An 11571-nucleotide genomic window follows, 5' to 3' on the forward strand; every position below is an offset into this window, starting at 1 on the left:
CATAGTTCGAATTATAATTTTAAATTGTCGTCAAGTTAAACTAAATTATAAAATAATTTTCATATGACTTTGTTATAATATGAAATTCTATACGGTTTAGTGGAAACTTATGAAAAAATGTAATTAAAGTTGCAATTACTTGGCAAAAAACACGTAAATAGTAGCTTACAAAATTTCCAGTTACGGATACATGATACATCAACTTCTTTTCAAATGTTTGGTTTAAATTCGGATCCCCCCCCCCCCAATCCCAACTGTTTTCAATTCCATTGATTACAGTTAGAGTCTAAGGCCATTTGAAGGAAACCCCGGACTCTTGACTGAAAGCGAGAGTTTCGACTAATTTTGATAATTTTTATTCGAAATTTCTTTAATGGCGTCATCTAGACAAATCTTGTTTGGCTAATAGTTAAGTTTTTTCATAAGCCTTGACTCCCAAAGAAGCCAAATGTAAAATGAAAACTCAATTTTGTTGATTCAATCATTTACAATAACTCATAATAAAGTGACAAGATATCAGCGAACTCGTAAACTAGTAACATTTTTATCCTTCAACCTTTTATAAACAAAATAAACTGATTTCAAATTTAAATTGAAAAAATTTAAAATTTATTTTACTTGACAGTTTCTTTAACCAATAAAATTCCCTGTCTTTGAAACAAATTGTTATTAGCCAGGCTCGTTTTTACTCACCAGGTTTCTTCGACGTTTGATGTTCCGAAAAATTTTGTTCGTGACAAGAATCAAATGCCCCCCTTACATAAAAATACCCATACGAGACCTTCATGGTTCGTCTGCTATCCGCACGCGCTCGAAAAGCGAGGAGTGCGCACTCAACTGCGCATTTCTTTACGTCACTATGATTTATATTTCTGTTACCACTTAGGAATTTTAGGAAAATATACGCAATTTTCAGAAACCGCTTCTGAATTTAAATAAAAATTTAGTAAATTTACTATAAAAGTTACGGACTTTCATTTTCAGCAACCTAATTTCGTAGATTTCAGCTACTTTAGTATCCTAAATGTGCCGGAATTTTGCGAACATTTCTAACAGTGTATGTCTCTTCCGTGTCTTTTCTCTTATTTTTTTTCTCTCTGTTTTGTGACGCTTGAGTGAGAACCACATATCCTCCAGCAGCGCCTCCCGCCAAACCCCATCACGCGGCGTCAATTTTCGGGAACATGAAATGGAGAATTACGGAATCCAGATCAGACTGTACTTCGTTTTTTCATTTTGTTGAAAATCGTTCTTTTTCTATATCAAGTTCCACGTTAATTTAAAAATCCCAGAGGCACAAATTAGCGTCGGAAAAAATTAAGATATTGAAGATTATTTTTTACAGTCATAAATATGGAGCAGCCTAATGTGAGAGTTACTGTTTTTAATCTTGTAGGCTAAGATCCCCAAACTTTAAGAATCTATAATATTCACAATAATAGCGCTTTGTCTGACTATTTTTCGGTACAAAAACTGTGATAAATAAATAAATAAATAATGTATTGCAACCAAAGAAAAATCGCAGCTTTTTGTTTAAAAACGAATTTTCTTGTAAAAGGTACTGATTTAGGGAGAAGGTGAATTTTATAGAAGATTGTTCCATATAGATGCAAGAAGACTCTTTATATTCCACGTAGCTAATTTTGATTGGCTGATTTCTTCTTTTTCACTTCCTGCCCCCCTTCTACCGAATAAAGTTGTATACGTGGTTTATAGGTACCATACATCTTTATTTACAAAATGAAAATGTGTGTGTCGTGCACTTTTATGTGTGTACGTATATACGCGGGGAATTGAGGAATTTTATAAGTATGTTGTACGTTCTGATCTATTTCCTTCGATAGCTACGTTTCGTATCACAAATTGCATAATAAAATTATGTCAGCGTATTACGTGTATATTTTAAACAACGGTTCGAGAGACAAAGATCTTTCTTAGTACAACCTTATGTCTTTTAACGTGAAATTATTTCAATAATCATTCATTATTATATGGAAAGCGTGTGATTCATTTCCTGTAATTGTATCGCGACCATAGAGAAAACAACAGGAAAGACTAGAAAAAATTACAGGAATTCAATCAGATTGATTTACAACCAATAAAATCAAGTTTCTACAAGAAGCCTGATTCTGATTGCTCTCAAAATCACCTACTTAATGTTCCAGGCTAAAAATTTTTTTTGCTCAAAAACGATATTCACATCTCTACTACAAAGATTGGGGAATCGGCAGAAACAAAATCAAGACTTGGGACTTTTATAAGGAGGCCATTAATAAAATCTGAAAAGTCTGGCTGTTTCGACGAGTCTCTTTCTCTTTAAAAAATATCTTAGATTTAACCTAATTAAAAATTTGGTAGGCAAATTTTTAGGTATCTGAAATAATCCGAAACCGTAAATTATTAATTTCTAACTTTTGAATCTGTATATGCAACATATACAAAAAATTATTTTAGTTTTTAAATTTTTTTCCCTTGACATACCTGTCCTCTTCTTCACAAATAGTCATACAGGTCAAAAATTGGCAGGATGTTCAGAAATTTTCAGAACTTCTGATCACATGTGTCAGTCCGTGACTTTTTTGTTTATAGCATAAACACCTAAGTCGGATAGTACTGATCTAAATTTTAATCAACAAATCAGCCAAAAGATTGAAAGCATAAATGCACAGTAAAGGAATAGCAAATTAAGAAATCAAGCAATGGATGAAAGATAACAAGTCAACTTGATAGAGAAATTTTTATATCACCAGTATTTACCAAAAATTCCCATCAGTCAGTATTAATCTATCAACTATGCCCAATCAATGGTTACCAACTTACTTCCTGGAGGCCCGCCGACATTCAACCCTTGTCAACTCAGTTCTTGGTTTTTTGGCTGTGCTGAAATGTTCATTTGCCTTCTTTTTTCTATTCAAGGTTGCATCCCTATAGAAATTAACGTCCACTCATCCTCATGTTGAATTACTTGTTCTTTCTTTTACGACCTAACAAAATTTTGACAAAGCTAGATTCCATCCGTTTATTTTTTTTTAAATTATCGTGTTCACGGACGGACGAACGGACAGGCAGACGATATCGCCAAAACTTGATTTTCAGCTTTGGGGGATTCAAAACGTGGAGATCAATAATTCTCAAACTCCTAAGGGCCAATGGGTTTAAGTTCTTATTTAATATATTAATGTTTCCTCGAATATTTCTGAGACAGAAATATGCAATTCGCACAGAAAAGGGATTATCCGAGAGATTATCTCCGCAGGGGGTCCTTGCCCAGGACTATCGTCCATAGGGCCGTGCTGAATCAATACGTTAAAAATTTAATAAATGCTACACCGAGTGATCCAGAGCTAAGTGTCCGTAATTTCGATTTTTTTTAGGTTCTTGACATCCTTCTGAATAGTTATACAGTTCCTGATAACTTTTAGTAATAATTTCGGCGTATAGATACTCAAAAAATGGATTTTACAAAATTGGATGCATAGTTCAAGTTATCCCGCACTTTTTGAAAAATTATCTTTTTTAAAGCTTTGGGCAGATTTAGAATAGTTCTAGATTCCTGATATTTATTAATAATATTCCCAAAAATACGACCCAGCAATTTGTGTTTCATGAATTTAACTTGCAACCCCCCCCCCCCTGCTTGAAAAAATCAACTTTACCTTTAATATTCCCGTAGTTTTAAAAGTGACACAATTTGAAAAATCAGAACATTCACAATTTTAAGAATTCCAGGAGTTTTGATCAGAGTTTTGCTGGCCCCCTAAATGGTTCTACATAAAGTTTAAACAATTTTGTCGTTAAACTCAACATTGAAAAAAGGGCAACACTTAAAGATATGATATCCGGAAAAATTTTAATTTCAAATATTTTGGCGTGTAAAGTGTTATACTTTTTTAGATTTTGTGTTTATCGAAGAATGTTATCATTATTTTTGTGCAAATATTCTGAGGACTACAAGAATTCTGATCTGAACCTCTAAAATACTTCAAATTTTTAATTTTATAATTTGTCGGTATGGGTGAAGTGTTGTACATTTTTGTTTTTTCAGTTTATCGAAAAATATTATCACACTTTTTAATAGAAGATTAAAGAAAAAGTTTATTTTTTCAAAGTGGGGGGCTGGTTCTATTGAGAAAAAAATTAGTTTATTTTTTGGAAATATTATCAATAAGTATCAGGAACTCTAGAACTATATGCTAAATCTACACACAATTCTAAAGAGTGAATTTTTTAACAAATGCGAGGAAACGTCAATTTAGCACCCAATTTAAAAAAAATCTATTTTTAGAGTATCCATTCGCCGGACCTATTTATAAAAATTATCAGTGACTGCAGAAATATCAAAAAGGATGTCAGAACTCTGAACAAAATTCGAAATTTTAAAAGTAAGGGGTCAAGTTCACACGCATGCGCTATAGTTTTAAATCTGCCTATTGTCAGAAATTGTACACGGTCATAGAGCAATGAATTGACTCGTTATGTTCCATTGATACTACCGGACACTACCTGAATTTATTTTTTGAAAATTACTTGTAAATATATTTAATTGTGCAAAGAAATCTACATTGCAGATATTAATAGGCCGAAAGAAATCGGTTTTCCTTTGTTATTTTTTAAACTATACTCGCACTGAATTTTTTAGATAAAATTTCTGATGCCTCGCTATTCGTTTTTTCAAAAACAAATTAGGTACCTAAATGCACATTTTACGCGTTAGTGGGCGAAAAATCGTTTTTTTGTCTCTTATTGTTAAACTTATATTATGAATGATGTTCTCTGACAAAGTTTTGTGATAAACTGGAATTCCTAAAATTTGAAGCATATTAGTTTCAACATGCACATTGTATGCGCTTGTCAGCAGGAAAACAATTTTCTTTCTTGTAGTCTTGTTAAAAATATGTTGGCAATGTTTTTTTTTTGCATGAACGCTTGTTTAATGATTTCTCTGTGTTTGCAAATTTATATACGCTGCAGCTTGATTGACATACAAAAAATATCACTAGCAACATAATAATGTAAGTGAATGTGATAACCATGATCTACTTGTATTTTTAAAAATAATTTATTTTACTTTTGTTTCAAATTACCTCGTCAATAATTGTTAAAAACAAGGGGTTTAAAAAGTACAATAATGCTTCTATTGTTTTATTAAATCAATAAAAACAAAATAAATAATGCTTCTTTTTTGTGCACAAGTACCCAAAATTTAAAGGTTATATAATTTGCTTTTGAAATGGACAATTAAAAAATGAAGGCCAAATTTACTGTAAAAAAATCATTATCAATATAATTCGAAAACTACTCGACGAAGATAAGATTCTTTTTCGCGTCGAAACACCTCACATGTAAATTTGTTCGAAAAGTTACAAAATATTATTGTATAGCGAAACTTTTCCAGAAAACAAAATTTCCCTAAGGTCTAAAAAAAAATTTCTTTTTATTTATAAGCACCGAAAATGTGCAGTTATTTATATTATTTAAAAAAAAAAACAAATATTGTTGCACAGTAATTTTTTTTCTTAAACAATTATTGGGAATATAAATCTTAGCAAGGTCAAAAGAAAAAAAAAAAATTTCGCTTGTAAGGCCCTAAAATGTGCATTTGCTTACACAAATTTCAAAAAGTACAATTCTCAAAGGAGGCAACAGTTATATTGACTTCAAGAAAAAACTAAAGATGCGAATCAACTAATTTATTTTTGAAAATAACATCCTTTGTCTAAAAATGTTTTTCACCTCATGCAATTAAAGTTCCGAACGTTCAAATGACCGAAATACTATTACGTATTTATATTTAACCTATTAATATAATTCTAATTGAAACTCAAAATATTAATTATAATTCTGCTTCGATTATAAATAATTTTCAATTTGAATGTACAAACTGTTGAACACTGTTTCTGAGTTATAAAGTCATCAGAAAAAAATTTCGTTCATTTAAAGGTTTAAAAAACACATGTGATATTGCAACTTTTAACGTAGAACCTGTACACCTTTCTTTTTTAATTTCGGACGCAGAAATTTTAATTTATCGTTCACGCAAAAATACTTCTTTTTACTATGAAAGTGTCGACAGATGCAAGAAAGTCGTTTCTTATACATAAAACAAGTGTTAACAAAAAGTAAAACAGAGTTTAAGAAAAGCTTCGAAATTTAAATGGTTCAATTAACGAATAAGCGATAGTTTAAAAATTTTGAATGTTTAAATTACAGAAAACGCTAATGTTCAATTTTAAACCATTATAAAAGTACATTAAAAGAATCAAAATTAAATTCCATTTAAGATTTAAGATTTGAAGATTGCACTCTGTTTATTTCATGTTCTTGCAGCTACTGTCTTTCGTCATTAAAATTTTTCAATAATACAATTTTTTGTGAAATTTGCTTCTTGTATAGAAAAAAATTTTTATTTAGCTAAATATTAGTTAGTAATCGTTTACAAATTTTATTTTCAAGACGAGTTTTTGTAGGGAAGGTGGAGGGTAATACTGTATTATTTTTCCAAATGCATGGTAGAGTAGAAGAAAGGTGAAGATCTTACGTACGAATAATTTATTCTTTTGAATTCATAAGTTTTAAACTAATAAAAATAAAAGTTTAAATTAAAATGAATTGAGAGTGGGACGATGGTCGTGGGGGCTAAAGCGTAGTCTTTGGACCCACTCCTTCCGCTTGCGGGTTCGATTCCCGCCTAGCACTCTGTAAGAGTCTCGGCAGCCCATGCGGTGAACACTAGCCTAGCAAGGGAGTTGTTCATCAAAGAAGAGTCGTGGGACCGGTACCTCTAGAGAAAAAGGTTTTCTCTAAGTACTTGTAAGCTGTTGCTCTTGGTGGTTCGGAACCCACCTTAAACTGCAGGTCTCCCTTCCACCACCAAGTAAGTGTGTGTGTGGGGTGGGAGGGGGGGTGTAAAGGAATAGAGAAGAAGGTGCAAGAAAAATGTAAACCCTTAGGGGATACATCAAAAGCTTCCATAGTAAATTAAAATGAAGTGGTGTAATTTTTATATAAAAAAGTTTATTTTCAAGGAAAAAACTTAATTTTTGGATTGAAAATAAGCAAATCTTTCAATTAAATAAGCAGTTAAGTAGACGCATGATGCTTCCGAAAAAGGCTTTTGCAGCCTTTAATAAGTTAATCAGTTTTTCATATAATCTTAAAACATCGTTTCAACAAAGAAAATTTGACAATAAGAAAATTGGTCAAAACAAATTTTAATAATTTTAAAAATTATTTTTTCATATTAATTTCCTCAAAAAAAAGTTGTTAAGGTCTTTCGAACCGACCCACCTATACTAACATTGAAAGTCTTTCTAAACGAAGTAATAAAATACGAAATTCAGTTTTTCTGCGAGAGAAGACCAACTTTCAGGGGGGAAAAATCAACCAAAAGTAAAATATTAACGTTTTTATTTCGAATAATCAATTATTAACTAAGATGGTGATTTTTAAATCAAAAAATCTATTTTCAATTGAAAAAGATAATTTCTGACGCTGCTACTGTGTTTAATATTTAATAACAAAAATCTGTCGCAATAGTACTATAAAATTGTGAATGGAATTGTATTTTAATTCGCTTCATTTGCAAGCAACTGCTTTAAGTTTATATTACAATTCAAAAAGTTATAATTTGAAATAGTAACAAATTGTGTAATATTTTTTTTATAAATGTTAATTATATTATTATGTTATAATCACTAAAAAAATGCAGGAAGCACGCCAATGCTAGGAGGAAACGAGTTTGGGTTTTCTTCATTTTTTCTAATTGTCACAATGAATGTGAAATAAAAGATTGCACTGATTTCTGAACAATTTCTGCTTCAGAGGTTCTCCTTAAACGACGCGTATTTATACTAACTTTCATGACTGTAAGTGACGCGTTTTATTTATTCATTAAAATAGTTATACTGGAAGGAGAGAGATCGTTGATCGTCGACCTCGATATTTTTCGCATCTTTCTAAATTTAATACGCATGAAACCTTCAGTATCATTAAAGATTAATGTATGTGCGAAAACGAAAATTAAAAGCCTACTCTTCTTACCTTTCTCGATCTTATGTATAAAAAATTTAAATAAATATCAAAAAAATAATTTGGTTGTTGAACAAAGCTGTATGCTTTCTAACACTTCTTGATTTATTGAATAATATGAAGAAAAAAACACAAAAATATAAAAAATGATTAAATGGCAGTAACTTTCAACAGTTTTATCATTTTTGCCCTATGTTTTGCACTATTCTTGAGTATTTTCAAAATTTAAAATTATTATATAATTATATAGAACGTTCGGGTGAAAAATATTGAGAACTAGGAAGGAAGTTTTTTCGAGAATTCCCTTAGAGGGAAACCCTACCCAAAAAGTTTTTTTAAATTTAGAAATTTTCGAAAAATTGAACTAATGTTCACGTGTTTCATCGAAACGTTTAATTTGAAAAGTGATGACCATGACTTTTTAAACTATTTTCGATTCTTCAAACAAATAGAAATGATTCAAAAAATTATTTGTTCCCCAAAAAAGTAAGAAATAATCGTAGTTCTGATTGAAATGCATAATTTCGCCATTGCTTGGAGTACTGAAATAATCTAAAAAAATTATTTCATTATTTACACAATTAATAATTTTTTATTCCTAAAATTTCTAAAAATTGAGCTAGATATGTCCACTTTTTTTAAATTGATATCCTATGCTACTTTTTTCTTTCTGTACACTATGCAGTCAGGAAAATAATTGAATGTGTTTTATTTCATTTCATTTTTCAATTAGCGAAAAAAAGCTGCTGGAGCAAATAAATATTGTCTAAACAAGTAGAAATTTACTAAAAATTAAAAGAAATACATCAAAATGATGTAATCGTTCAACAAAAAGTAGCATAGGATACTAATTAAAAAAGAAAGTTTATATCTCTGTCTTTGTTTTTAGGAATTTTGAAAATAGACAATTTAAGATCGTTTAAAAAGTCATGATGAATACCCCCTGTTAATTAAATGGGATTTTGAAGTGCCCGGTAGCACGTATTAAATTCAAATTAAAAAAAATATTATTCTCTTTCTCCGGAAATGGAAACTTTTGGAAACGCTTTCGAGCGTTTCTATAAGCTATTCCTAAAAGAAAATTCTTAGAATTTTTATTTGTTAATAAATAAGCATCCAGGCCAACCTTTGTTAATATTTTTCTCAAAACAGTTGTAAAAACTAAACGGACCATCAATAACTTTATTTATGCTTTGTAAACTTTCTTCCTTTATTCTTTATAACAATTTTTGAATGAGGAAACATCTGAAATTATTTAATTAGTAATTTTCTAATGATCTTTACTGGTTCGCCTCTAATTTTTTTTCTTAACTCGTTAACCGTAGGGCTTTTTTGCACCACTTAAGCATAGGGGAGGGGATCGATTTGAATCGATGATTTAAAAAATCAAAAACGTCTTCCTAAAACTCTGAAAAAATTCATGGTTTTTGTATGAACCTTCTACTTAACAGTACAATTTCACAATATGTGTTTTTTTAAATCATTGTTAATATGATTAGCAATAAACAAATAAACTCATAGAAAAAAAGAGTTTCGTTTTCAAAAATTCATAACTCAGAGACAAATGAATGAAGTTGGACGGTTCAAAAATAAAATTAAAGTAGAATAGTGTGTCTTTCAACCAAACAATGTTGCAAAATATTTTAACGGAATTGAAACCCTTAATTTTCAACATGAACTCCTGCATTATTTTAAGTGTGAATGTAGGAGATTCTGATATAAATATACACATTGTTCTATGCAAAACCATTTATTTAGTAACAACAAAATTATATAATTAATAAATATAATAAATAATTAATTTTTATACTTTAGCTTATAAGGAGTAATAAGTGCATTCACCTTACTCTCGCTGGTGCAGGAAAAAAAAGAAAAATAGTTAATTTACCTCAAGTGTCATCTGTCGAAATACATACGTAAACCGTTGGGGAAGGTCAAATCGACTCAAACTGCACAAACTGTTGCGATATGGTCGATGAAAAATAAAAACAAGTTTTTGTGAAACACTTTAACAAATATAAATTGAAATATTAATAAATAGGGAATTTTAATAAGAGGGACAATGCGTAAGATTTCAGCTTTATTGAAACAATTAAAAGGCAATATTATGAGACTAATTCATAGATTACGTCTCCTCTACCAAGTCAATGTATTTACGAGTTATTTTGCTTTAAAATGCCTCGTGTCTGCCAGTTCGTCGAAAATAATGGAAAATTGCCAAATATATAAAGTGGGAGCAGGGAGATTAAGTATCTTATACCTCTAAATATTGAGATCATTTCACCGCCTCCCCTCCCCCCCCCTAAAAACTAAGGAAGGAATAATAAGATTGTGCCCCCTTAAAATTCATTATATAATTCATACACAGGTATACTTTATTCTCTTACACGCGTCCTAAACGTGAGAGAAGATAACAATTTTATATTCTACTTAATACAGAAATTGCTCGTTGATAAAAAAAAAATTTCATATAGTTACGCTTGAACTATGCTCGATGAGAATTATCATATTTATTATTTGAATTTAATAAGCAAATGTTAAGTTCATCCTAAGAAGCTTTGCTATCCACAAACTTTTTTTAATAATCAGATTGCAGTTATTTTTTGTACGAGTTTAAATATTAGTCTTTTATATATCATAACTGCCTGCCAAAACTATATTTTTTTGTTTGAGTTGAAGTTTTAATCTCGGTTTAAACGTAGTAGAAGAAAATATTTAAAAATGTAAGTGTCTTTAAAATTTTTCAAGTTTTTCTTCACATTTAGAAAAGATCGTTAATATACATTCCATTTTTAATGACAGTGTATTATTTTATTTTCGAAACGATTTTTTACGGCTTGTAAAGTTTTTACATTCTCATCAGAGAAGGTATTATTTTTTGTATGTTTGTTTTATTTAAGTAGCAGTATAGTTTTTATTAATTATAAGTATTGCGAATAAAAAGATTTGCTGAATATTATTTAAAAAACACATCTCAAGAATATAAATGCTAGACATTTATTGGGGAGATAGAATTACCTCCTGTTTATTAAAATTGTTTAAAAATCAAACATATATTTTCTGGGAGTCGAGACACGAGGCGTATGTAGAAGAAGATAAAACAGTTTCAGTGCGTAGATAATTTCGATTTTATCATTTTAAAGCAAAATCTCTTAAACAACCGTAACCTTAGAAATTGTGACGTAGTCTGCTTACTAGCATCGAGATTGACTTCTTATTGTCTTACCATAAAGATGAAAATGTTACCTAATAGCTTCTTTTCCATTCTCATCATTTATGATTGAGAAAGAATTTTTTCTAAACGAATTTTTCAACGAATGTCCACATTTCGACGTGGCCAAATGACAGGGTGCCAGCTCGGTAGGAGAAAAATAAAAAGGTGCTACGAGGGTAGTTCAATAAGTCCTTAGACTGAAGTATAAAAACAATTTTTTTTGGGTAAATTTTTTTCATTTTTCAACATAATCTCCTTGGAGCTCTATACACTTGGTCAATCGCTTTTCAAGTTTTTTTAATCCTTCAGAAAAGTGCGTTTTCGGAAGT

The sequence above is a fragment of the Belonocnema kinseyi genome, chromosome 2 (genome assembly GCF_010883055.1).
Source record: "Belonocnema kinseyi isolate 2016_QV_RU_SX_M_011 chromosome 2, B_treatae_v1, whole genome shotgun sequence".
NCBI classification, from domain to species: Eukaryota; Metazoa; Arthropoda; class Insecta; order Hymenoptera; family Cynipidae; genus Belonocnema; species Belonocnema kinseyi.